We start from the raw sequence: 27,947 nt of genomic DNA on the forward strand, positions 1-27,947 counted from the left end.
GCCCACGTCAACCTGGGAGAAAACTGAGATGTTTGTCAGAACGACCTGTGCTTTGGAAGCTTGGCCACATCTAAGTTTTTGGATTTTGTTTTCCTGTTCCTTCCTGTTCTATGTATACAATCTTTATTTAAATGTTCCCAGTGGTCTTGGCTGAAACAGTGGAAAGGATACTTTTCTTTCTCAAGGTTTGTGCTGAACTAGCTCAGAAGACGCCAGCACTCACTGAGGCCAGGCATGGTGGCGGCTGGAATTGGGAGGACATGGGGCACACGTGGCACACTCAGGTGAGGACAAGGAGAAGGCACCTGTAAGGGCAGCAGCTTGGATTGAGTTCCTTCCACCCAGCGTGGCTTTCCTGCCCTGGAAGGGGGAGAGCCTCTGTTCCACACCAGAATCACAGGGATCTGCTGACCCACGGGAAGCCGCGAGGCAGGCGTCCACTTGGTGAAGCCCGGCATGGAGGACCCTCTTAGAGGTCAGATGGGTGGACCTGACCTCTGAGTCAGCAGCGAGGAGTGCAAGGTAGCCCATTATGACCCATCATCCCATACACAGGACACCTACGGAAACTGAAATTGAGCAGCAAATAATATACCACTTAAGGCAAACCTTGAAATAAATGCTATGTATTCTTAAAGATTTACTTTAAGAATAACCTGCCAAGGTTATGGGTACTGACCTCACAGGGGCAACAATGGGTAGCCATTTTCTGGAATCTCATCTGGCCTCCAACAATAAAGGGCCATGGAGAGAAAAATCAAACTTTCCTTGGAGAATCTAATCCCAGGCACCATTCACTTCTCAGTCACTGCTGGCCCAGACCAGAGCTGCAAATCTGGGCGTGCTGTGGAGTCGCAGGGAGACGCTGGGACCTGTATGGCTCCTGTGTGGGCTTCCAGACAGAGTGTGCACACGTGGCTGGGAGGCCCTGCATGTTTCCAGAGTTCTGGTTCCTCTAGCTGCGCATCTATTTCCACCGCTCTGCCGGAACCTCCCTGTTCTGTGGCTGTCGTAAAGCATGCCGGTCGTGAAAGCAATTGTCGCGAAGGCTGGAGTGAGGCCTGCTGCTTTCCCGCTGTTCCTGAGCTCCGTGGCTAGAGAGCCAAGAAGGAGTGGTGCGGGAAGAGGTAGCCCGCCACAGTCCCGCGCTAGATCCATTCTCCCAGCATCCCCTGAAGCTCAACTGTGCGCCAGCTCCTGCGGCAGGAAGATGACCGCCCTGCAGGGACGCTTGGCCTGGTACCCGGCCAGACACTCCACCGAGCACTTTCCATGCCTCCTCCCATCTGACCTCACGAAGAACCTTCCGAGGAACTACTGCTATTAGCCTGTTACACACAGGAACTGAGTCTTCGGTGAGGTGACTGTCCCACCAAATCAGGGCACGAACTGAAATCTGCCTGACGCTAACATTTACTCTCAACATTCACAGGAACCTCCCAGCAAAGATGCTAATGAGAGGAGTCCGGGGGCCCCTGGAAAGGAGAAGAAGAAGCATACATAGTGTAACCCTCCAGGAACACGAGAGACCACGGAGAGACCAGGAAACACACACTGTGTTGTTGCGTCTGCTGAACATCTTGTCCATCTTGGAGCTGACTGAGCACTCTGCAAACTTCTATTCATGAGCCTGATTGGCTCATGTTGAATGCTTCCTTCATACACATCGACCAATCAGATGACCTTCCTCCTCTGGAAACACATAAAGCACCCTAGTCACAGCCTTCATTCCAGCCTTCACGACAATCGCTTTCACGACGACCGGCATGCTTTACGACAGCCACAGAACAGGGAGGTTCCTGCAGAGCGGTGGAAATAGCTGTGCAGCTAGAGGAACCAGAACTCTGGAAACATGCAGGGCCTCCCAGGCACGTGTGCACACCCTGTCTGCCTGGAGCTGTCTCTTAGTAAACTCCCTGGGGCCGGTGTAGTGGGTTAGACCATTACCTGCAATACTGGCATTCACATCCTATGTGGACACTGGTTTCCTATATAATGGCATCTGGTCAAATGTTTTGTCCTGCTATGCAGACTGCTCTCTACTTAAACATCTTAAAATACCAAGGAACTTTGTGTTTCTTGCAGCCAACACCTGAAGACCGAGCCCCTGTCTTTTAGCTTCTGTTTGACGGTAGGAGCCAACGTTCTAGTAAGCAAAGCCAGATGAGTTTCACATGGACCAGCCTCCCTGTCCTGCTTTATAATGTCTCACTTCCCTAAATCTGCTGAGCCCTTGCTCACCACTCCCTCCATCCACCACTGTCCCTTTGACGCACCCAGTAACCTCTGAACAAACCAAAGTTGGGTTCAATGCATGCTGGACTCTACTCCTTATTGCGACTGTTCCTCTCTGATTAAAATTCACCCTTACCACTTTTCGCTAGAGTCTAGATTTGTTTATCTTTGACATCAGTCATTCGTAAGGTTTGAAACAGTAGAATTGGGGTCGATGTTGTGGTTCAGTGAACTAAGCCAGCACCTACAATGCAGGCCTCCCATATCTGAGCCCTGGTTTGGGTTCCTTGCCTGCTCCACTTCCAATCCAGCTCCCGGTTAATGCTCTGGGGAAAGTAGTAGAAGATGGCCCAAGCGCGTGGGCCCATGATACCCATGTGGGAGACCCAGATGGAGTTCCAGACTCTTGACTTCAGATGGATGATAGATTTCTCTCTTCCCCCCAGCCCTGCCATTCTGCCTTTCAAATACACCTTTTAAAAAAAAAAAGAAGCAGCAGCAGCAGCAGCAACAACATGGATTTTCCTTGGGCTGTCTTAGCACTAGTACTCAACCAGAGCAGAGTTGCCCACCACGTCCACCACACAGTACTGCCCACCCCCAGCCCACTGCTGCCCCACTGACCTGATCCCAGCTCTTGCCCCAGAGATCACTCTACCTTATCTCTGCTCAACCACTCCCTCTTGGCTCCTGTTCTACTCCACCTGTTCTTTGGTTTCCACTTCTCATTTTCAAGAATAAAAGTTGGGATTTCTTGAGTTTCACAGAGTCTGGGAATGAAAACCATGTTTGGAGCAGATGGGTGTTGCAGGTCATGGAAACATTCTTTCTGAGCTGTACTCTTCCAGATCTCACAAATCAGTTTGTTCGGGGAATCAGTGGCGGGTAGAGCCTGATAACTGGGATGAGAAATGTCCCTGGGGCTGTGGCCAGCATGCTGAGCTGCGGGGGGGGGGGGGGGGGGTACCGCCCACCACTGAAGGAGGAGAGGACCCCACTTAGGGAAGACGCACAGCCGCTAGGATCTCAATCATCTGGTTCTTCCAGGCAGACTTCACTTTAGCCTGAGCTGCTTATCCTGTAAAACTGCGTCATGGACCTGCAGTGCACAGGTGCCAACTGGGAGTTCCCACAGGAGCTGGGTAACTTCTGGGAGTCTCGGAGCATCCTCCCAAGCTGCGCACAAGGTCCGATGCATCCGATGCTTTAACATTTTCAGAACCAGTCTTAGGTTCTTTCCCAGCATGGCTTCAGTTAAGGAAGAATGTGGAGTGCATGGCCCAGCATCTGAGCCTGCTCTTTCTGTGGACTTGGGAAATTTCTTTGAGTCTCTTCACTAAGGGACATTCATCTAGAATGGGATGCTATTGCAGTTTCCTCACATAACATAAGCTTTAAACTAATGTGGGATCATTCCACATTTTAATTTTTTTCTAGCACCATACCAGGCAAGCAATGGTCGCATAGACACTGTTGAGGAGAGAACATATATGAGTCTTGGGGAATTCTGGGACTCTTGCTCTCATGTACAATCCACCTCCACGTGGAGTTATATCCAAATAAACATAAAACTAACTCCAAGAGCAGAGAGCAAGGGCATAGCCCATAGCAACAAAATTCCACGGAATCCCACTCAGCCCGGAAGCAGCTCTGCTGAGATTTCTTCTTTCCTCTCCCCTTCCCCTCTCTTTGCCAGCACCCAGCTTTCTCCAGTCCACAACTCCACTCATTACCACTAAGAGGGAGGGGGACGGGAGGGGAGGGCCTCTGCACATGTCCCTGTCCTGTATGAATCATGTGACAAGCCTTCCCCCGTGAGACTGTTTTACTGAGAGAACGAGCAACACAAATCTAGACCTTTCAACACAGAGTTCCTCTAGTTTCTCAAGGCGTTTCAGATCAGAGTTTTTCCAGAGTTCACGTGCAGGGGCTGGCGCTGTGGTGCAGTGGGCTAATCCTCCACCTGCGGCACCAGCATCCTATATGGGTGCCCATATCCTGGCTGCCCCTCTTCCGGTCCAGCTCTCTGCGGTGGCCTGGGAAAGCAGTGGAAGATGATCTAAGTCCTTTCGGTCATTTGGGGAATGAACCAGCAGATGGAAGACCTTTCTCTCTATCTCTCCCTCTCTCTGTAACTCTGCCTATAAATAAAATATAAATAAATTTTAAAAAGTTTTTTTTAAAGTTCAGATGCATAGGAGTTCTTGCAGATTCTGTTAAATGCAGGTTTCCATTCAACAATTTTGCAATGGTGCTTAAGACTGCATTTCTCACAGACTCCTGGAGAGTAGCCAATGCTACTGTTTTTTTTTTTTCTTTTGAAAGATTTATATATTTATTTGAAAGGCAGAGTTATAGAGAGGCAGAGAGAAAAGAGAAAAAGAGAGAGAAAGAGAGAGAGGTCTTCCATCCGATGGTTCACTCCCCAGATGGCCGCAACAGTTGGAGCTATGCCAATCCAAAGCCAGGAGCTTCTTCCAGGTCTCCCACGCAGGTGCAGGGGCCTAAGGACTTGGGCCATCTTCTTCTGCTTTCCCAGGCCATAGCAGAGAGCTGGATCAGAAGTGGAGCAGCTGGGACCAAATACGGGATGCCAGCACTGCAGGCAGAGGCTTTACCCGCAAGGCCACATCACTGACCCCACTACTGGTTCTTACACCTCACTTTGAGTGGCAGGATTTATAGTGCCTCATTTTTTTCTGCAATGCTCCTGAAGCACTTTAGTGAAGTTACTAAGATTATTCTGTCATTGCAAATTGCATTTTACAATCAGGCAATTTAGAGAATCCTGCTCAACCTGGGGTTTCACGTCCCCTTACCCTTGAAGATGATGCTGGAGCTGTCTGACCCATACGCGGTCTGATGCAGGCTGTGCCTTGTGGGGCCCTCTCTGGGGCAGGCAGACACTGGTTGGAACATTTCGGAACATTTCTGCAAGGATCTTTAATGAGGCCAGGATCCAGTTACCGTTTCCAAGAATGTCTTGAATGGGCTTGTCAGAACATCCACAGAGCTTCTGTTCTCAGAGGTCCTTGCACCGGGAGGCAGGCGCGGTCTGAATGGGCTTTTTTCAGTAGATGAGAAAGGACAAGGGTCTGAAGCGATGGGCTCATCTTTCGGTAGAGTCTGCCGGATCTCATTAGCTCGTGCTTCCCATGGGTGTGAACTGAAAGAAGCTGGAGGGTGCAGCCCGAGGAGGGACTGTGGGACCTGGGTGTCTTATGCTCCGTAAAAGGACAGGTCTGAAAGGGCAGTGACCAACTGCTGGCCGCAGAATGTCAGAAAGGGGGAAATATCAGCCAGCAGCTTTCTTAGATGTTATTAGAAACGAGAGCACATAAGCTCTGCCTGCTCCTGACCCTCCGTTTGCAGACAAAGAAAGGCCCCCACCCAGGGTCATTATATTAGCTGGGGCTCGTACCTCGCTTTGCAACTCACAGCCCTTCAGCTCTTTGCAGTTCAACACATTTGTTATTGCTCAGATCAATTAACTCTAACTCAAGAAATTAGACAAAAAGAAAAAAAACATTTCCAGGAACAAACTTAAATTATCTTTCTGAAACTATACAGGCAATGACCAGGAAAAAATAGCCCAAATAAGCCATAGATAGGGCCCCCAGAGCTTAGCTGTGGTATCTATAGGCAACTACATAGTTGGAAGCGTAGTTGGATAGTGAACCAGGACAGTTATCTCCCCCAGAGAATAGGTATTCACCCACCTGATTATGCAACAGTAGCCCACTACGTAGACATAGAGTAAGTAACTGCATATCATAAGTCAGCTGACCTGGGATTCATGTTCAGATCTGCCTTCTCCCAAACCCTGGGCTCCCTCCCCATGCCTGACCCCACCCTGCTGTTTTGTCCCTGAGTATGCCAGGGGCACTGACCAGGGACCCTGGGGACAGGACTTGTGCTCATAAACACTTGGAGGATGAGGAAAAATTCAGGGGGAAATGAAGACAAGAAACAGAGCGTGTCTGCCTGGGGCCTAACCTCTCACTGCACGGTTTTTCCTCTCTGCTGTTATTTCTGTGAAGGGATCATTCAAGGTACTTTCCAGCAACTGTTTTAGAGTCTTGTTTTGATGAGCTGGAACTGCAGCAGTTATGTGGGTGGAGGGAGCCCCCTTTCTCACTTGTCTTTCCCTCTTTCTTTTTCCTGAGCTCAGGTCAATACATCACCCATTAAACAGCCCAAGAGAGTGGAAGCTCTCGGGGAATACCCAGGGCTGTGCTATCATTTTGTGTAGTTTTACAGGCTGAATTGGAGTGTTTCAGGGGAAAGACAGGTATCTACCACAACCGTGACATCTTTGCTCTACCTTGACCATCAAATTGGACTTTTGTTTGTGTCTGCAGTAGGGGAGCCAACTAGAAAGCGGATTTCTATAGAGAGGCTTCTGTCAAAATTTTTAGGAGGCCAAACAGTCAAAGTTGATGATCCAGATCATAGACCCAAATCACTCTTCCGCCTCCGCAGAAGCAAATCTCCCAGCTCTTCAACAGCAGCTGAGCCGCAAAGCTGGGAGCCTCAGACAGAGGAAGCTGTGACACGGAGGAAGTGGGAAGACCAGAGCCTGCCGCTTCTGGAGCTGAGGGGTTGTGAGGGAAAGGGAAGGAGAGAGAGACAAGGAGGCCAAACGCTGGGGCCTTGGTGCTCCCCTCTCCCCCTTTTCAGGACCAAGTCTTGAGCAAGAAGAGAGGGACTTCGGAGCCTGGAAACCCCAGGACCTGCGCTCCACTTGTCTGGGCAGACGAGGGGGAGGTTTAAGTTCCCCAGAGGGCTGCATCCTTCAGGTCAGCATCACATCCAAGGTGGCACAGGGTGAAGGCTCGGAGGGCAAGGATGTGACAGATGCATCTAAGACAGGGCTGCTGACGCCCAGCTCGCACCAGAGTCACAGCTACTCTCGGGGCCAGGAGAAGGCGTGGAGTGACACTGAGATGGCATCAGGCAGCAGAGATCCAGGATGGCTCCAGAAAAGCCAGATTACAGGACGCCAGCCAGGTCCTCAGACTGTAGCAGAGGCCACAGCACACTTTCCCAAAAGGCCAGAAGAGGCCAGCAGCGGCTTAGTGGGTGAGGGTACAGGAAGTCACTCACCCAGCCATTCTGTTGCACAGAGTGGAGGGTGAATCTAGAGGACACAAATGGACATAACTGTTTTTTCCACCATGAGGTTGCCCAAACCACACCTTCCCTCTGTAATAACCAAGGCCATGTAACCCCACCTAATCACCCCTGCTCTCCTGGCAGTTACTAGCAGAGTTCTGTTTCTCTCTCACGTGTGTTCTGGATTGATCTAACACGAGTTGCTGTAAGATACATATTATAAAGTAAGGTGCCTATTACGACTTTCCTGTAATAACTGCAGAAAATATGCCTGTGCAGAGGGTTCCTTTGTGTTTGTACATCTGCAGAGAATGTGCTGGAAGAACATTGCTAACAGTGGCTGCCCGGATGTGGGGTGGGGACATGGAAAGTGTCCCGCTGGTTTCTTTGGCTTTGCTTGTTATACCAGGCATGTATTTTTAGAAAAGGAAAGAGAAAGTATCTATTTTGGAGAGTGAATTATAATGGTCAGGGAAGACTGAGCTGTGAGCTCTGAGCAGCCCCATATTCCTACAAAAATAACTCAGTGTTTGTCTTAAAGTGGAAGAATTTCTATTCGTGCAAACAGGTGGAGTTTACCAGATCACACTAAACATAGTTTAGTTCGTTCTCCCCACTGCCCAGTGGGTGTGGGCTTGGGAGAGAGCCCAGAACAAACACGCTCTGTGCTAAGGTGGGTATAGTGTGAACAGTTCTGTGATCATGCTCACAGCTGAATTCTGACAGCTCATCTTGAAAGGTTGGTTACTCATTTCTTCCAATAGCCAGAAATAGTACTATTCTTTGGCTAGAACATGACCCGCTTGATTTCTCACTTTAAGGTTTCACTTCTGGTCTGCACTCGGGCCTGTCACCAGTGCCAGGGCTTCCCAGCCAATGAGTGCGCAGCAGCTGCAGAGCGGTGGAGGGGCGGGACTCTGGCCCTGCACTCTTTGGGAAGTCAGGTAGGGCTGGGTGGCTGCAGCCTCCTGGACAGCCGGAATGTTTATGTTCTTATTTATTGATTTTGCAAGAACAATGGCCTTTTCTTTTCATTCTTGGTAACACAAGAAAGGGTCACTGTTACTGTGCCTCCCATCCACCCAGACACAGAGAGGCAAGGCAGTCAGGGTCACGGCTGGGCAAAGCCCTTCGTGTGCTGCGCTAGCCACTGGACCAGTGTCTTATCCTGGGAGTTCCGTCTCGGGATCAGCTCCGCATTGCAGTCACTTTCAGGCCATACGAACATAACACGTTGTCCAGGTCTTGGGCCCGGGAAAAGCCAAGCTTCTCAGAGTCCGCAGGAATTGTCCTGACCAATGTGCTTGGAGAGAAGGGTAACCTCCTCTTCCACGTTATGCCTACGAACACCAAACCCAGTGTTTTGGCCAGTGCACCCTCTGACACCTCCAGCAGACCGGACATCCTGAAACCCAGGTCAGTCACAAGCGTGCCATCCAGGGCTAGGGCACCCAGGCAGGCGCAGCAACCAGCTCTTTCCATCTGGGGCTCCTTGGGGAAGGAAGCCGGGGAGGAGGGTCTCGAAACAGGAGGGTAGCTGCACAGGGTCATGGGAACGCCAGTGAAAGATTCCTCTACCTGCTCGTGGCCATCAGAGTGGCCGCTGCCAGCCCCCTCTTGTCAGTCACTTACAGGCCCAGGCACTTAGCAAGCTCAGCCTGCAGCTTTCCCTGAGCCACCCTGAGCCAGGAGTCACCCACCCCGAGAGCCATCCCCACAGCCCAAGCAGAAGATGGGTGCTCAGTCTTGGGGCGCCTCTCCACTGACGCCTATGGAGGGGAACAGGATGTCACCTGCTCTGAGAAATGCAGGGAAGTACTTATCAGCACCCTCCACAGCAAATGACATCACACCAGGTGTCACAGGGGACCTATGGTGTCAGCACCAGTGTTAGTGCACCCAACCCAGAGCATTCGGACCCCCATTTCATGATTCCATGGCAGTAGGAAGGCCTCAGACCCTCTTCCTGCTCTAGCGGACAGGGGCCCACAAAGCTAAGAAGGAAAGAGACAGGATCTGTGCAAGTTGGCTGTGGAGGAACCTTTAAAACAGCCAGCTCCCCTCCAGGGCTCTGCATTCCTCTCGGCAGAAGGAAGATGTCCTTGTGATAAAGTCATTCACATTTTAGTATTGAGAGAATGAAAAGGGAATTAACATTTACGGTGAATCAAAAATATAGGCTACGTATCTGCTGCATTCTAAACCAGCTCCTTAATCTTGCAGCTCCTCTGTGATATGCCAGTATTTCATCAATTTTAAGAGTTGATTATTATGTAAATCAAGTCATAGTATTAATATTGTTGTGTTATATTTCAAAATCATCTGTGCTTATCTGCAATTTAATATATTCATCATGTTAAAGATAACTTGCCCTGTTGAAGCACCTCATCAATAAATATTATGATCCCAAATTAAAATGTGTTTTAGTTATTTATACTTACATTATTAAAGTAAAAAGAATGAGATAACTGTTTCTAAGTTTGAAACCAATATTGGATCATTTCAGCAACTTCACAGATTGCCTTATTTATATGCTTATTTTATATGATTTTTATTTTTTAGAATTTCATTTCTTTATTTTTTATTTATTTTAAAGGCAGAGCAACAGAAAGAGAGAGGGAGGGAGAGACAGACTTCTTCCATCTGCCGGTTCATTCTCCAAATGCCCTCAATAACTGGGGTAGGACCAGGCTAAAGTCAGAAGCCCACAATTCAATCCAGGTCTCCCACGTAAGAAGGACTCACATACTTCCTGCTGCCTCCCAGTGCCTGCATTAACAGGAAGCTGAAATGGAACACGGAGCAGGGACTCAAAGTCAGGTACCCTGATAGGGGGTGCAGGCATCCCAAGAGGCATCTTAGCCACTACACCAAGTACCCACCCCATTCTATGATTTTGAAAAGTTATCTAGGGGGCCGGAGCTGTGATGCAGTAGGTTAATCCTCTTCTGATCCAGCTCTCTGCTGTGGCCTGGGAAAGGAGCAGATGGTCCAAGTGCTTGGGCCCCTGCACTTGTATGGGCGACCAGGAGAAGCACCTGGCTCCTGGCTTCGGATCAGTGCAGTGTGCCGGCCGCAATGCACCGGCCGTAGCGGCCACTTGGGGAGTGAACCAACGGAAAAAGGAAGACCTTTCTCTCTCTCTCTCTCTCTCTCACTGTCCACTCTGCCTGTCAAAAAAAAGTTAAGTATATTGGAAAGCTTTTCAGTCATATATGCCTAAAACCAAATAAGAATGTAGTAAAGAAAATGTCAATATTTCAAAGGATCCAATCATAAACTTTCTTAGCCTCCTTAAACATTTGAAGTGATTTTCTATTTTCTATATTTAAATTTCCTTTCAAATATGTCAATTTCTGGTTGACAGAACTTTCCAAATAGTAAAAATGATTGTTGAGAGAGTGCATTACTATTTAGTCAAGTAATAAAACTTTGAGTTTGAGCCTAACAAGTTAAAGAACTAGTTTATTTTTGTTTTATAAAATATATGTTAAGTATTAATTGAAAATATTTTTGATTGATTGATTAATCCCACCCACTGTTCCACACCCCAGATGTCCACAAGAGCCAGAGCCAGGCCAGGCCGGAGCAGGGAGCCAGGAACTCAGTGCAAGACTCTTATCTACGTGGCAAGAACCCAACAACCTGAGCCATCATCACTGCCTCCCAGGGTCTGCATTTGCAGGAAGCTGGAGCTAGGAAGGAAACTCAGGTTCTCTGATGTGAGACAGAGAAGTCTTAACCGAGAGGGTTGATGCCCACCCCTGAGTATTAATCCCTAGAACCCAGTGACCAACCCCTGAATAATCTTTTCTACACAAAGGACACCCCCCCAAATTCACATTGACACCCACAGTCACTTTTGAGCAGACAAGACCGGGCGGCTCACACATCACCACTGCCCCTTGCAGAACCTCAGGCGGCAAAGCAAGTGCATGGCCCACGTGAGGAGCAGCGAGGCCCCAGAGTGAGAGTGGCGGCAGTTGGGGTCTCCTCTTCCTGGCCCTTTACGACCTTACTTTCCTTGCTGTCCTAAAGCGTCAAACACTTGGTGTCAGTGTTGCTCAAAAGCACAGCCACAGTCGCAGGGTCACGCTGCAACTTAAGTAAATCTGTTGACAAATCACCCAGAAAAGCTTTTAAATGTGTTTGCAGGCTCGACCGCAGAAGCAAAGCAGATTCTGGCTGGTTCTCTGGAGCCGGTGTGCCGGTTTCGCCAGTCCTTCCAGCTGAACGGGCCGGGTCTGGGGACTGGCCCGACATGGGGCCAGGCAGCGGTGCCCGGCCCAACCTGCCCCTCTCCGAGCTCCCTTTCCGTCCGTGCCAGGGCCCACTCGTTCTAAAACAAACAAGGCACCTCACACTTCTGTTCCCTCTCGAGCGGTAAGTACTGTGCATGGGTGTAGAGGCGCGGGGAAACGGTACTTGAACTTAGTAGGGCGAAGCAAAGCGCAGGCTCACACCCTTTGGAGTCTGTCCAGGCACTCAACTTCTGCCTCCGCATCAGAAATCTGTCTTCCTCGCTTCTCCTCCTCTCATTCTTCCTCTTTTCTACCCCCAGACTCCGGCAGGGGTTGGATGTGTTTAGTTAATTGCTGCGTTGGTTTTTTTTTTTTTTTTTTTTAACCCGTCTGTCTAGTGCTTGGGCTCTCAAGTAGTTTTTAACGCAGTTAGTAAATGGTGCTTTTCCCCCTGATGTTTGCCTTCCTTCCCTCCTCTAGGAAGGCACAAGCTGACTCAAGTTCCAGGGCTGTGGGGCAGGGGAGGGGCAGCTAGAAATAAAAAGCATTGTCATTTGTAAATGCAGAAGCCTCTCTCTCTCTCTCTCTCTCTCTCTCTCTCTACTTCTCCTCTTCCCCGCCCACAGTCTTTTTCTATTCTCTTTCTTGCCACTCTGTTCCTTAATGTAGAAGCTATTCTGTTACGGGGTTTCTTTCTTACTCAAGTCTACCATTTAATCCCCCTAACATTCATTCTTGACTTTCAAGGGGGACACTTGACATTTTGTGTGACATTTCTCATGATTAATGAACATGACCAGTTTCCCGATAAGTCCAAGGATAGGGTATGCAACCTGGCCTGGCCGTCAGCGGGGAGGCTTAGTACCCCAGAGAGGGAGTGAGGAGCAGAGCCTGCATGCATGGCTGCCCGGTGCCATTGTATGTGGAGCTCTCCACTGGGCCAAGGTCCCCCAGCAGGAAGAGGACACGGTGCTTGGCCTAAGTCCCTCTTCAGGCAGTTAGAGGGAGGAGACCACACATACTCCAGACCAGTGACAACCATCAGAGGACCAGTGTCCCTTGGGTCAGCTGGGCTCGCTCCAGTTTGAGCCTGGACCTCAATCCCTGGAAGGACCCAGAGCAAGGAGAGGTGGGGACGGATTCACCTGCAGCAGCATCGTGAATGTTATTGCCTCTGCCAGGGTGTAGACACAGAAACATCAGTTACCATGAACCATTACCAAGGGGCCAGGCCAACAATCCTATGATAAGAGACAGATTGATAAGAGGAAAGCACAATCAATTTATTAGTGTCCCTAAGCAAGAGCTGCCAGTGGTTGAAGTTGAAATCCTTCCTCTGGGCCGGAGCTCTGGCGCAGCGGGTTAACGCCCTGGCATGCAGTGCCAGCATCCCATATGGGCACCAGTTCAAGTCCCGGCTGCTCCTCTTCCAATCCAGCTCTCTGCTATGGCCTGGGAAAGCAGTACAAGATGGCCCAAGTCCTTGGGCCCCTGCACCTGCGTGGGAGACCTGGAGGGAGCTCCTGGCTCCTGGCTTCGGATCAGTGCAGCTCCAGCTGTTGTATCTAATTGGGGAATGAACCGGCAGATGGAAGACCTCTCTCTCTCTCTCTCTCTCTCTCTCTCTCTCTCTGCCTCTCCTTCTCTCTGTGTAACTCTGTAAATCTGACTTTCAAATAAATAAATAAATCTTTAAGAAAAAAAGAAAGAAATCCTTCCTCATGTGGAAGAGAGAAGTGAGGAGGCTGCAGGTACTTTCAGAGGGAGAATGGATGACGTCAGCGAACATTCGATGGCTTAGGACAAATTTTCTGGGCTCCAGGATGGTGTGTGACTGTCAGTCTCACCCTCTGTACAGGGACTTGATCTTCTCCTCTTTGGCAGATCCAGCCTTTAGATAAGAGAACTTCTGAGGAAGTCCCTCCCTGCACGTCCTGTTTCCTTGTGCTCTCGGTTTGAAGTCCAAAGCGGCGTATTTTGCGGTGTCATTTTCTGAGCCCGGAGACATCCATTTTCGACATCCTGCCCAGCCAGGCTTCTCCCTGCTACAATTCCTGTGGCCCTCTGTTATTCCATTATCTCGGAGGGATCATGATTTCAATCATCCATCTCCTTGACTTAATTTTACCAAACCTTTAAATAGACCATTGGCTATAGCACGCTCAGATTTTTGGATCTCACGTCTCTGCTTTGGAGCTAGGAGTTGACAATTACTGAATCATGGACTTGTTGTTTTCTGCCTGGACTGTGGCTATGAACATTTCCTCTGTTATTTAGTGGGCTGCTAGATACTATTTTGATGGTTGTATTATAATCCCTCATGAGATCTTGCCTCTATTTAATTCCTTACTGTTGGATAATCAGGCTATTTTCAAATTTTTACTATACCAAATAATGCTTTGATAATTATCAGTGTAGTAAAATCTTTGCAATCATTCTTTTAAATATTTTTTAATTCCACATCTTATAAACGAACATGTGTTTTTGGTAAAAACTTTACTTAAAATGTAACAGATTAGAAGTCCTCACTAATTAGCTTTAATTTAATCACCATCACTTTTGTAGAAATTACTGTTGTTGCTGGTAATGCATGTCCTTTTAAAATTGAATATACACGTAATTTCAAGTATCTATAGAAAATATTTGCATAAACTTCAAAAATTCATGGAATATGAAATTCAAAGATAAGTTTATTTGGCTAAAAATATTGAAATCCATTCATCGTTTTCTCCTACCTACATTTGCGTGAATGTTTTGAAGGCCCTGCTATATGGATGCTTCAATGCGTGGATGAGGCTGGGAGTGGTGCACACATGTTAAGATGCTCTCCATTCACTTGGCAGCTTATCGTGGAGACATTTTCACGGCAGCCCATGAAGATCTGCATCCTGCAACTGCTGCATGGGATTCTGTAATAAAAACAACCACTATTTATCAAGCTACTTCCTTATCATTGGGTACTTGAGCTACTTTTCGGTTTTGCTAAGACAAACAATGTTGCATTAGATTCCTTTGTGCACTTGTGCAAATGTTTCTCTGGGGGAAATTCAGAGAAGTGAAATTGTTGAGTCAAAAGGAGGCCTATTTTTAATTCTACAGATACTGCCTAACTGCCCACCAAAGAGGCTACACAGCATCACTCCCACCAGAGAGCAAACGAGGGTACATTGTGTCACCACAGCCTCACCCACACGTCATATGATCACATTTCTTTATTTTCACACTCTGAGTAAAAGGGATATCTTGTGTTCTATTTCCATTCCTTGAATTCTAGGTAGGTGAAGCATCTCAAGTGTGTAGGTCATATATTCTTTTTAAAAATTTTATTTAGGGGCTGGTGCTGTGGTGTAGCGGGTAAAGCCGCCTCCTGCAGTGCCGGCATCCCATATGGGCACTGGTTTGAGTCCCAGCTGCTCCATTTCTGATCCAGATGTCTGCTATGGCCTGGGAAAGCAGTACAAGATGGCCCAAGTCCTTGGGCCCCTGCACCCACATGGGAGACCTGGAATAAGCTCCTGGCTCCTGGCTTCAGATTGGCCCAGCTTCAACCATTGAGGCCATTTAGGGAGTGAACCAGTGGATAGAAGATCTCTCTCTCTCTCTCTCTCTCTGCCTCTGCCTCTCTGTAACTCTGTCCTTCAAATAAATAAATAAATCTTTAAAAAAAAGATATCTAGGTTTAAAAAAATAAATAAAATAAAATATTTATTTATTTGAAAGTCAGAACACAAAGACACACACACAGAGAAATAGAGAAAGAGAGAAAGATCTTACGTCTGCTAGTTCACTTCCCAAATACCTACAGCAGCTAGGACTGAGCCGGGCCAAAGCCAGGAACAAAATTCAGGTCTCTCATGTGGGTGGCAGGGAACCAACTGCTTAAGCCATCACCTGCTACCTCCCAGGATATGCATTATCAGGAATCTGGAATTGAGAGTTGAAAGGGACCAGAACCCAGGCACTCCAATATAGGATGTGGGCATCTCAACCGCCATGCCAAACACCCACTGCTGGTCATACATTTGTAATTGTTTTTTTTTTATATCACTGCAGTGGTTTAAATGCATTCTCCAATGTTCACATTTTAGAAACTTAATCCTCAATGCACCAGTGCTGATGGGCGAGACCCTGAAGGGCTCATGAGGGCTCTGAATGCCATTATCAAGGGGGTGGAGTTTGGTCCACTTTCCCCTCCCCCTGACCATGTGATGTCCTCTGCTACGCTGACATGGTGAGAATGCCTCCCTCGACCTCAGGCCCTTGATCTTTTCCATCGCAGCCTGCAGAATGGTGAGCCAGGCACATTTTTGTGGATTACAGGTTATTCAATCTGGCTTTCTGTTATCGCAGCAGAAAACAAAAAAAGACAGAAAATCAATACCAGAGAAGTGGGGTGCCACTGTGACAGATACCTGAAAATGTGAGAGCAGCTTTGGATCTGAGTAATGGATAGAGGGAGAATTTGGAAGAGCAGACAGAAAAAGCAGAGAAAGCCTAGGCTGCTGCAGATGGTCAATTCTGGGGGAGGTCTGCAAAGCCAGAAGCCTCCGTCCTCTGAGGGATTATGTAAGGGGTCGTGATCAGAATGTTGGTAGAAATACCGAAGGGAAAGGCAATTCTAATGAGGCATGAGAGGGAAATGAGGAGCATCCTTCCTATAAAGCAGCAAAGAACGTGGCTGAAGTGTGTCCACGACCAAGGGCTTTCCTGAAGACAGAACCCAAGAGCAATGAACTAGGCTATCCAGCAGGAGAAATAGCTAAGCAGCAAAGCACTCAGGCTGCTGGGTAGCTTCTTTTAACTGTTACAGTAGCATGTGAGAGAAATGAGTTAAAGAATAAATTTGTGATTAAGAAGGAAGGGCCAGTGTGTGGCACAGTGGGTACAGCCATGGTCTGTGATGTCCTCATTTCATATTGGAATGCCGGTTTGAGTCCCAGCTGCTCTGCTTGTGATCCAGCTTCCTGCTAAGGCCCCCGGAAAGGCAGGGGAAGATGGCCCAAGTACTTGGTCCCCACTACCCATGTGGGAGACATGAATGGAGTTCCTGGCTCGTAACTGTGATCCAGCCCAGCCACTATGGCCATCTGGGGAGTGAACCAGTGAATGGAAGATCTGTGTGTGTGTGTGTGTGTGTGTGTGTCTGTCATTCTGCATTTCAGGTAAATAAATAGATCTTTGGAAAAAAAAAAAAAGAAACATAACCCAGGAATTTGAAAGATTCATACTTTGGCCAGTAAAGAAGGGGCTGTGACCACTGACTGCTTGAGAAACAGATTTGTGCGGAAAGAAATGGCCTGGGTGCTTTGCATCATGCCAGTGGGAGGATCTCCCTGAAGCCATTTCAGATCTCTTCACTGTAGCTAGTGCCTTGAGGGCAAGGTTTCCAGGGAGGTGCCTGCAAGACCTCAGCGTTGGCAGCCCTCCGTATTTGGTGCAGTGCTCCTCGCCACCCCAGCTGTGGGGCAAGAGAACCCAGGTGTGTCTCAAGCTGTTACTCTGGAGGGCAAGTGGTGAGCCTTGCAAAGTCTATGGAGTGTGGGGACATGTCACCCTCCACTTGGATTTCACAGGCTACCACAGGCAGCCTGGGTGCCCAGGTCAAGACCTGTCACTGGCATGGAGCCACCATGGACAGTCTATGCCAGGCAATGCCTAGTAGAACCAGGGAAGCAGGGCTGACTCCAAGATCCCAGGACTGTAGAGCTACTAATGTGCAACACCAGCCTGGGAGAGCTGCAGCACAAAATGCCAACCCATGGGAGCTGCTGGGTGGGCTGAGCCCAGCAAAGCCTAGGGCGGAGCTGCCCCGGTGCTTTGGGGGCCCACCCTCAACGCACAGTGCTCACAATGCATGACAGGAAGTCAAAGATTATTTTCCAGCTTTAAGACGAATATTGTTTTCCCTGTTGGATTTTGGGAATGCTTGAGACCAGTGACCCCTTTTTCCTTGGCATTTCTCCCTTTTGGAGTGGGAATGTCCAGTCTCTGCCTGTCCCACCATTGTAATTTTCAAGTATGTGGCCTGTTTTAGTTTCACAGGCTCACAGCTGGAAGGAAATTCGCCTCAGGATGAACATGCTTGAGTCTCATCCATATCTGATCTAGGTGCAACAGTGGACTTGGGCTTTCGAATTGGTACCAGAGCAAGTTAAGACTTGAGGGGCGGCCGGCGCCGAGGCTCACTAGGCTAATCCTCCACCTTGCGGCGCCAGCACACCCAGTTCTAGTCCCGGTCGGGACGCCGGATTCTGTCCCGGTTGCCCCTCTTCCACCAGCTCTCTGCTGTGGCCAGGGAGTGCGCCGGCCGCAGCGCACTGGCCGTGGCGGCCACTGGAGGGTGAACCAATGGCAAAAAGAAGACCTTTCTCTCTCTCTCTCACTGTCCACTCTGCCTGTCAAAAAAAAAAAAAAAAAAAAAAAAAAAAGACTTGAGGGGCTACTGGGATGGAAAGAATGTAGTTTGAAGGTGAGAATAATTTGGGGAGTCAGAAGTGGAATGCTGTGGCTTGAATGTGTCCCCCAGAATTTATGTGTTGGCGACTTAATTCCAATGTCCTCTGGAATGAATGAAAAGGAATGAGTTTGGGGACCAGCACTGTGGCGTAGCAGGTAAAGCTGCCGTCTGCAGTGCCAGCATCCCATATGGGTGCTGGTTTGGGTCCCAGCTGCTCCACTTCCGATCCAGCTCTCTACTGTGGCCCGGGGACACAGTGGAAGATGGTCCAAGTCCTTGGGCCCCTACACCCACATGGGAGACCTGGAAGAAGCTCTTCTGGCTCCTGGCTTCGGATCAGTGCAGCTCTGGCTGTTGCAGCCAATTGGGGACTGAACCAGTGGATGGAAGACACCTCTCTCTCTCTCTCTCTCTCTCTCTGCCTCTCCTTCTTTCTCTGTGTAACTCTGACTAAATAAATAAATCTTTAAAAAATAAAAATAAAAGGAATGAGTTTAGCCCCTTCCCTCTCCCTGTCGCCCACGTGATGCCTTTGCTATGTATGGCACAACAAGAATGCCTGTGCCAGGTGTACTTTCAAGCTTCTACAACTGTAAGTGAAATGAACTTTGCTCATTATAAATTGTCCAGCCTGTAATTCTGTTACAGCACATAAAATGGACCAACACAATCACATTCCTAACAGCTTAGTTACTGGGTCAAAGACTAGGCAATCTGTGAGTGTGTGTGTATATCTATCTGCCGACTTCTATCTCTCTAACTAGCTAGAGTTCTATTTTCTTTTTTTTTTTTAAGATTTATTTATTTATTGAAAGTCAGAGTTACACAGAGAGAGTTCTATTTTCTTATACGACAGCACTGAAACTTGCATTTGTTTCTTTTGGGAGGTGGGTTGTGAGCATTTTAGATAGTTTAGTAGGTAAATAAATATAGTATTGCATTCATTTTATCTTTCATCAAAAGGAAGACTGACTCCTTTCTTAACATTTTGGCAGATATTTGTTGTTGCCATTCGTGGCTTTTTTCTGTATTTCTCCCATTTTTGTGCGCAGTTGTTCATCTTTATTTTTTGTGTGGATTACATGCATTAAGAAAGCTAACGATCTGAGGGTTCAATAAGGTTTGCATAGATCGCGAAATAATTCCTCATCCTTCCATGGCCGCCATGGGAGGGACCCCTGGGAAAACCCCCTTGGGGGACTAGAGTCTTTCAAACAAATATAATTGTCAAAGATTGGCCTTCTTGGTCTCCCTCTTAGCCCCTGATTTATAAAGTCAGCTGATATAGCCTCCTGATAAGCATCAGACTTTGCATGTTTGAGGGTGATTAGACTGCAGCTGCTCGCTGTCTCAGGATCAGTAGGTGAATTATGCCAGGTCATCACAGATCTCAAATGCCTGACTACACAAAAAGAATACACCCAGCTTTTTGGCACACCAGAGCTGGGAGATGCAGGAGAGACCCCAGCACTGCCTCTGCTGCCCACCAGCTGGAACTGGGGCTGCACATATCCCACTGTCACCTCTACTTCTTCTTTGGCCAGGGACCGCCCCGCCTCCCCCTTTCTCCTTATTAGTGAGTTTGCCTTGCTGATACTGATTTCATGGAAGTCCATATTTTCTAAGTCAAAGTTCACTCATTGAGAAGGAAAAAAACCTGTCTTCGGTTGTGGCTCTAAATCTAGAAAGCCAGTCAGTAGGGAATAAACAGCAGAATGAGGACCTAGCAAGAGTGTTCTGTGGCCGAGACGCTGTCCTGGAATCACAGAGGCTCTGAGTCCCAGCTCACCCTCTGGCTGTGCCACTTTCTGAATCTCAACTTTGTCCTGTGTAAAACGGTAACCCTGTCGGGTGGTTGTGGCCATCAACTGATTTAATTCACCTGTGCCTTCTGTCGCTCATCATGATTCCTCTGTTTAGGATAGAGACAGACCTCTGTGTGAACCTTACACCTTTGAAAACAGCTGGAGGAACATAGTAGACCGCATGAATATCTTCTAAAACATTCCAGTCTAGTACAGTTAAAAGGACTCTTCTGGTTTGTCCTGTATAGGACATCAGGTTTCCTTTATAAAGAATCTTATTCCCATTGAGAAGTTGGGCAACCACGGATTACCCCTACAACGTTGCTATGGCTGCCAGGAGGAAGCAGAAAGCAAGACCCTGGGCAGGGTTTACTGAAGAGAAGGAAGCCATCGTGCCTGCAGTGACTGTCGTTAGGCATTTGCACACCAATGGTGGAAGGATGGAAAATGCATGAAAAGCACAACCAATTCCTGTCCTAGAAGATCACAGGGTGCACTGCGAGAAGCCGCCACGACTCCATCAACATTCCCTGCACAGAGAGATACGGAAAGGGTTCTCTTTTCTTCAACTTCATAGTTGATTTTCTGTCCTAAGTTTCTCCACATCCTATTGTTTTGTGTTATGTTCTCAACATTTCAGAGACAATTTTTTCTGGATAATTCAAAGGCTCAGATTTCTAGGTTAATTGCAAGAATTGTGGAAATGGGGGACGGAATTGGAGGAATTCATGAAGTCACTGCCACTTTCCTGACCTGTTTGAGGTTGTTTTCATTGACATGTATGATCTATGGAATGGGGATGTTAATATTTGTTCAATGAGAACGGGTGTTAGTTGGGTGGATTTGACTTTGAATTCTGTCTCCAACCCTTAGAGGTTATGTGACAACTGTTAGTTAGTTAGTATTTCTCAGCCACAAGTTTCTCATCTGTAAACTGCATAGACCCCTGATTCCAAATGCCATACCTATGTTACAGGGTTGTTGGGAGGCTGTGCAGACAGCACACAGAAATGGCAAACATGGTATGTGGAATGCAACTGACTTTTGTGGTAGTCTGAATGACGCCCCTCTCCCCTACATGTGTCCATGTTGTTCTAATCACATCTTTTCATTTTCTGTGTTTTCTGATGTTTTAGTATATAGGGCTTGCTGATCCTACAAAGTCTCCCCTTTGCAAAGCTAGCCAGCTCCTCTAGATGGTAAAAGATTCAACTGCAAACCTGTGCAAACCAATCCATCCACCCAAAGTCCAGACACCCAGCTACCTGGCTATCTAGCTCTCAGTGCAGAGCCGTTATCCCTCTGCCCTAATCACCCCAGGGCCAGACACTAGTCACCTAGGGATAGCCCCATGCCCTGGAACCCCCTGAAATCATCTGAAGGGCCAATACTAAACCTGCGTACCTCTCCCTGCAGAATCCACAACAAAGGCTCTCGCTCAGGACTTCTCACTCCCTCTGCCACCTGACTGACCCTTGGACTGCATGCGGCCCTGCATGGCATGATGTAATCCTTCTTCTTGGTAACTGTGGATAGCAAACTATATATAACCCATAGAGTTCTCAGAAGAGCATACCTTTAGTATTGGGGAGAATTAGCCCAGGGTGAGAAGCTATTCTGTTCCTCTTAAAAAACTTTAAAATAAAGCCTCAAAATATAAACTATTTCTAAGTAACTTCACATACCCAAAAATTAAACTCAATAATATTTTTAAGGCAGCCAGCATTGCGGCATAGTGGGTTAATTAGATGCCTGTAAAGCCAGCATCCCATATGAGTTCTAGTTCGGGTCCTGGCTTCTCCACCTCCGATCAAGCTCCCTGCTAATGCACCTGGGAAGGCAGTAGAAGATGACCCAAGCATTTGTGTTCCTGCCACCCACATGGCAGAACTGGATGCAATTCCAGGCTCTTGTCTGCAGCCTGGCCCAGCACTGGCAATTGCAGCCATTTGGAGAGCGAACCAGAGGATGGAAGTTCTCTTTCCTCTCTTTTCTGCCTCTCTTTCTGTAACTCTTTCAAATAAGAAAAATAAATATTTTTAAAAGAATGTCTTAGGTATATATACCTATACATACATACATAAAAATATTAATACGATGATAATATTAACCAAAGGAAAGTGCGAGTGATTTTTTTAATATCATATAAAGCAAATTTCAGAACATTGATTATTACTAGACACAAAGAGGATCACTTTATAGTGACTATGAGATTAATTAAGAAGTCATAAGAATACTAAATATTTATGCGTCTAACATCAGAGTTTCAAAATACATAAAACAAAATGATGAGAACAAGCAAAGAGAAATAAACCCACAAATATTGTCAGAGATTTTTGCAACTCTCCATCAACAACTGATAGCACAAATACAAAGAAAATCAATAAGGATCTAGAAGATTTGAATCATATTAGCCAACTGAACCTAACACATTTTTTGAACACTCTACCCAGTAGCAACAGAATAAATTCATTTTGGGAAAAACTGAACTTGCACCAAGATAGTTCATATTCTAGAATATAATATAAACCTCAATAAATTTAAAAGTATTAAAATCATACAAGGTATGTTCACTGAAATGAATGGAGTATAATTGAATTAGAGGTTAGTGTTAGCAAGATATTTATAACATTCCCAAAATTGTTGGAAATTAAATAGCATACTTCTGACTGAACTGTGATTTAAGGAAGATAGCAAAGGGAAATCATATATAATATAAACAGTATTTCCAACTGAATGAACATGCAATATGTTAAAATGTGCAGGATAGCCCAAAACCAGTACTTAGAGGGAAATCTATAGCACTAAATGTCTTTTATAGAAAAGAATAAAAATCTCAAATCAAATATCTACACAAATAAAAGTAAACGAAGCCAAAATCCAAAAGAAGGAAGATATAATAAAAATTGAAACAGAAATCAATGAAGTAGAAAAAAGAAAAATAATAGAGAAAAACAAAGACACCAAAAGCTGGTTTTTTTAAATGATGAATAAATTTGACAAACCTCTAGCCAGGAATTAAAAAAAGGAAGATCCAAACTACCACCATTAGGAATGAAAGTAGCTCCGTCATTATAAATTATGCCAGTATTAAAGATTAATTCAAGTATGTAATGAACTACTTTGTGCTAATAAATTCAACATCTGAGGTGAAATTTACAAATGTCTTTAAAGACACAAACTACCAAACTCACTCAATAAGCAATTGATAACACTGGTAGCCTCATATCTACTAAAGAAACTCCATTTGTAGTTGGGAGCCTTTCCATAGAGAAACACCCAGTGCAGATGCTTTTATGCCTTTCATGGAGTCCAGTTCTGGGGTGCAGTGTGGTAAGCCACTGTTTTGATGCAGCACCCATATCAAAGTGCTGTTTGGAGTCCTGGCTGTTCTGCTTCAACCCATTTCCTACTAATGTGCCTTGGAAGGCAGTGGAAGATGACCCAAGTACTTGAGCCCTTACCACACAAATGGAGACCAGAAAGGAGTTACGGCTCCTGGCTTTGGCCTGACCCAGACCTAAATCTTAAATATATAAATAAATAATGGTGGATTCTGGAAAATATTTAAGAAAATATAATAACAATTTTATCCAAATTTTTCCAAAAGTTTAAAAAGATTGGCATGTAAAAGACATTCCAAGAAAAGAAACTTAAAGACAAAAATCTCCCATAAATATTGATGCAAAAAGTATTTTACTATAATATACCATGACGAAGTTGTTAAACCACCGTAGGATAGATTGGATTAACCTAGCAAGATTGGTTCAACATTCAAAAGTCAATCAACGAAATTCATCATTTTAACAAACTTAAAAATAAAATGCATATGATTATCTCAGTTGATAGAGAAAAAGCATTTTCCAATCCTGGTTTTTTTTTAAACTTAGTAAATTATACACCCACAAAAAGGTTTACAGTAAAATATTTACTTAATGAGGAACAATCGAATGTCTTCCATCTAAGATGAGGAAAAGGAGAGTGTGACCGCCTCTGTATTTTTATGCAACACTGCACTAGTAGCTCCAGCCAGTGTAGTGATTATGTGCAAAAGACAATAAAAGGCACCCAGATAAAAATGGGGTAAATAAAATTGTCTTTACACATAGATGACGTTATTATCTATGTCAAGAATCTGAAAGATTTTACGAAAAAGGGACTAAAGTGAGTAAATTTGGCAAAGTTTCAGAACAAAAGTAATATGCTGGCGCCACGGCTCACTGGGCTAATCCTCCGCCTTGCGGTGCTGGCACACCAGGTTCTAGTCCCGGTCGGGGTGCCGGATTCTGTCCCAGTTGCCCCTCTTCCAGGCCAGCTCTCTGCTGTGGCCAGGGAGTGCAGTGGAGGATGGCCCAAGTACTTGGGCCCTGCACCCCATGGGAGACCAGGAGAAGTACCTGGCTCCTGCCATCGGATCAGCGTGGTGCGCTGGCTGCAGTGCGCCGGCCGGGGCGGCCATTGGAGGGTGAACCAACGGCAAAGGAAGACCTTTCTCTCTGTCTCTCTCTCTCACTGTCCACTCTGCCTGTCAAAAAAATATATATATAAAAAACTTTTTTAATAGCAGGAATGAATCATCTGTGATTGAAATTTTAAAATACCATTAGTAATAGCATTCAAAACATTAATTACTTAGGGAAAAATCTGGCATAGAAGGTGAAAGAATTGTACCTAAAAACTACAGGACGGGGCCAGCACTGTGGCACAGTAGGTTGATACTCCGCCTGTGGCGCCAGCATCCCATATGGGCACCGGTTCTAGTCCCAGCTGCCCCTCTTCCAATCCAGCTCTCTGCTATGGCCTGGGAAAGCAGAAGATGGCCCAAGTCCTTGGGCCCCTGTGCCCGTGTGGGTGACCTGGCTCCTGGCTTTGGATCGGCGCTGCTCTGGCCGTTGTGGCCATCTGGAGAGTGAACCAACAGAAGGAAGACCTTTCTCTCTCTCCCTCACATTGTCTGTAACTCTACCTCTCAAATAAATAAAATCTTAAAAAAATAAAAAACTACAGGACATTTCTGAGGAAAAATGAAGAAGACATAAATAAATGGAGGGATATAATTGTCCTGGAACAAAGTGCCTCACTGCTCACTACTGGGACATAGCAGAATCTCAAAGCACATTTATTGAAAGAACAATGCATAGTCTAGGGAGCACTGAGTAGAGGGGGTTCCTGCACTTGGAGCTCTCATCACGTGATGGAGACACAAAGCAGGGCAAAGGTCATTCAAAGAGTGTATCGGATGCCAGGTCAGAGGCACAGGTGGTCAGACCCACTGTGAGTGTCATGGTGGTCATCCCAGAAATCTCTAAGACAGAATCCTGAAGTGTACAAGTTAGTCACGCAGCAAGGAGAACTGGAACAAGCAGGGGAGCAAAGCCCAAGTGATTGCTTATAGAGCTGTAAATAATCTGGTGCAGAGATCAGCTGGAGCCCAGTCTTAGGGGTCTTGTATAACCTGCTGAGTCTGGGAAGCAACACATGCATTTAAACAGGGGAGTGGCATGCGTGGTCAGGCTTGCCTTCTAGACATTTCTCTCTGGCAAAGTAAGGAGAAATTACAGAGAGCGTGACTCACTCCCAGGATGTTCACTGCTCTTTGTGTACATTAGAGGCGGGGAGCAGTCCTTGTCCACCCTCAACCACAGGAGTAGGCAGCTGGTCCAGAGCTGGACCTTGCTGTTACAGAGAACAGCCGCAGACCAGCTCCTGTGTCGTCCTTGTAGTGGGCAGGCACATCTCCAGCAGGTGCACTGCCCTATTTTTAAGCTGAGGTCATCCATTCCCTCCTAGGATCTGCCTCTAGTTCTCAGGAGTTGGGTTGGGGAAAACCACGTTTGTCATCATTCGTCAAAACCACCTACTTGAAGCCTGCATCTTTGCAACACCTGGGAGAAGCTGGGGACATCTGCGCCACGTTTCTGTTCTCATTCATATTTCTCGGCTCTCTTAGGGGGAAGTTGTGCAGGGCTACACGACCATCAGAGACTCAGAGAGCAGATGGGATCCCACAGCACTGAGGCCGTCCCAAGCAAGACCTTTCCCCTTAGGGCACAGGAGGCGGAAGCAGGATGCGTGGACCCCAGGTTCTCCTTCCTCTACACAAGACACATTGTGGGGTCTTCTCAAAGTAAGAAAGTCTATTTGGGTCCAGACGTCTCAAATCTCATTATCGTTATCACCTTTCAGAGGATGTGCAGTTGTCCCGAAGGCACAGGCAGTGCGCTTCAGATAGGAGGGAGCCATGGGTGAGCAGACGGCGTCTTGCAGCACCCGCAAGCATAAGTCACCCTGCAGGACCGAGGAGAGCGCCCACAAGAGCCAGCTACGGGCCTGGCTGTCTCTGCACCCACAGCGGGGACTCTGTTCCGGAGCTACCACCTGGCAGTGTGCCCCATGGAAGCCAATTCTACGGCCATGATCTTGGCTCTGCAGGTGCCTAGTCCACTCTTGTGCTCCTGAAGACCCCAAATGTCAGGGGACGCCTTTGCTGACCTTTGGCTGATGACAGGGCCTGGTGGTGACATTTGCATCGAGGCACGGCAGGGCCAGTGACTCCCAGGGAGCTCAGCCAACTCTGGGGTGGGGAGAAACAGAAACTGATACATGGGATTTCCCTGCTCTTCTGGGTGGACCTCGATGGGCTTTTTTTTTTTTTTTTTTTACTTCCTCTTCTAGGACTTCAGGCAGCACTGTTCCTGAAGCAATAGGAACAAGTATCCTGTCTCGCTCCAGCAGACGCTGCATCTCAGCACTGGGAGGTGTCTGTCCCACTTCCAGAGAAGCACTTCCTATGAGTGACAGCCACTGGGGTATGGGCAGTAGCCCGCCCAGCCAAGCCCGCAGACCCCACAAGTCTGCTGAACTGCAGAAAACACTGAGGTCTCCCCCCTACCACTGACCAGGACATTTCAGAAATTCAGCAAGTCATGTATTTAAAGTCTTGGAAGATTAAACAGGAGAGGAGAGTTGGGGTAGTAGAAGCCAATTTAATCATCATCACCTGGGATGAACTTGTAGGACAGTGCATGAGAGCGCTGTGTTGAGATAAAAGACTTTCAACTTCAGTAAATATCTACCAGCTGTATGCAGGGGCTAGGCAAGAGGTCTAAATAATTGGAAGTGTGTGTGTGTATGTGTGTGTGTATAACTCAAGTTGAAAAGGCAAAATCATAATTCTAGTTAAAAAAAAAAAAGAGAGAGGAAAAGAAAAAGAAAAAAGACCACTGTGCTTATAGATGCAAGATGTGGGTTTGAGTCCTGGCCCTACTTCTCCACTTTTTATTTTTTAATTATGATTTGAGAGGCAGAGTTACAGAAAGAGAGGGAGAGGAAGAGATAGAGACATTCTCCATCTGCTGGTTCACTCCCCAAACGCCAAAGCAGCCAGGGCTGGGGCTGGGCCAGGCCAAAGCCTGGAACCAAGAACTCTACCCTGGTCTCCCACTTAGGCCACCTTCTGCTGCTTTCCCAGACATATTAGTAGAGAGCTGGATCAGAAATAGAGCTGGGACTTAAATTGGCACTCAAGGGATTCTGGCATTGCAGGGTGTAGCTTAACCTATGGTGCCACCATGCTGGCCCAATCCTACTTTTTTCTTTTTTAAAGATTTATTTATTTATTTGAAAGGCAGGGTCACAGATAGACAGAACGAGAGAGAGAGAGGGAGATCTTTCATCCGCTGGTTCAATTCCCAAATGACTACAATGGCTGAGGCTCATCTAGACCAAAGCGAGGGGCCAGGAGCATTTTCTGGGTCTCCCACATGGGTGCAGGGGACCAAGCACTTAGGCCGTCTTCTGCTGTTTTCCCAGGTACATTAGCAGGAAGCTGGATTGGAAGTGGAGCAGCCTGGGCACACACTGGTGCCCACAGTGGATGTCACACAGTGGCTTAGCCTGCTCTGCCACATCACCAGCCCCCAGCCCTGCTTCTTTTTAGCTGTTTCCTTGAGTTTCCTCACCCATAGAAGAGTGATCACAGCTCTTCCCAGCATCACAGGGTCTGGGGAGGTTTAAAAGAGAAAAGGCAGGTGACAAGACATTGTCAAAAGGAGAGTGGTGCAATATTAAGGTGAACCCCAGGATAAACTATGG

The 27,947-nt window shown here is 47.0% G+C and overlaps 1 long non-coding RNA gene across 4 annotated transcripts in view; it reads left to right on the top strand.

Annotated features, from left to right (window-relative positions):
• The first annotated feature begins 8,266 nt into the window (after nucleotides 1–8,266).
• LOC138848477 (uncharacterized) overlaps nucleotides 8,267–27,947 on the top strand; it is a 51,378-nt gene continuing 31,697 nt past the window's right edge. Inside the window, exons 1-3 of one of the 4 annotated variants that reach the window (XR_011386301.1) lie at nucleotides 8,267–8,766; nucleotides 10,905–11,062; nucleotides 11,506–11,733. This is a non-coding gene — a long non-coding RNA (uncharacterized lncRNA). The other 3 variants (XR_011386303.1, XR_011386302.1, XR_011386300.1) reach the window with 3 other exon arrangements.

Source organism: Oryctolagus cuniculus, chromosome 2, assembly GCF_964237555.1.
Source record: "Oryctolagus cuniculus chromosome 2, mOryCun1.1, whole genome shotgun sequence".
In the NCBI taxonomy this organism is placed as follows: domain Eukaryota; kingdom Metazoa; phylum Chordata; class Mammalia; order Lagomorpha; family Leporidae; genus Oryctolagus; species Oryctolagus cuniculus.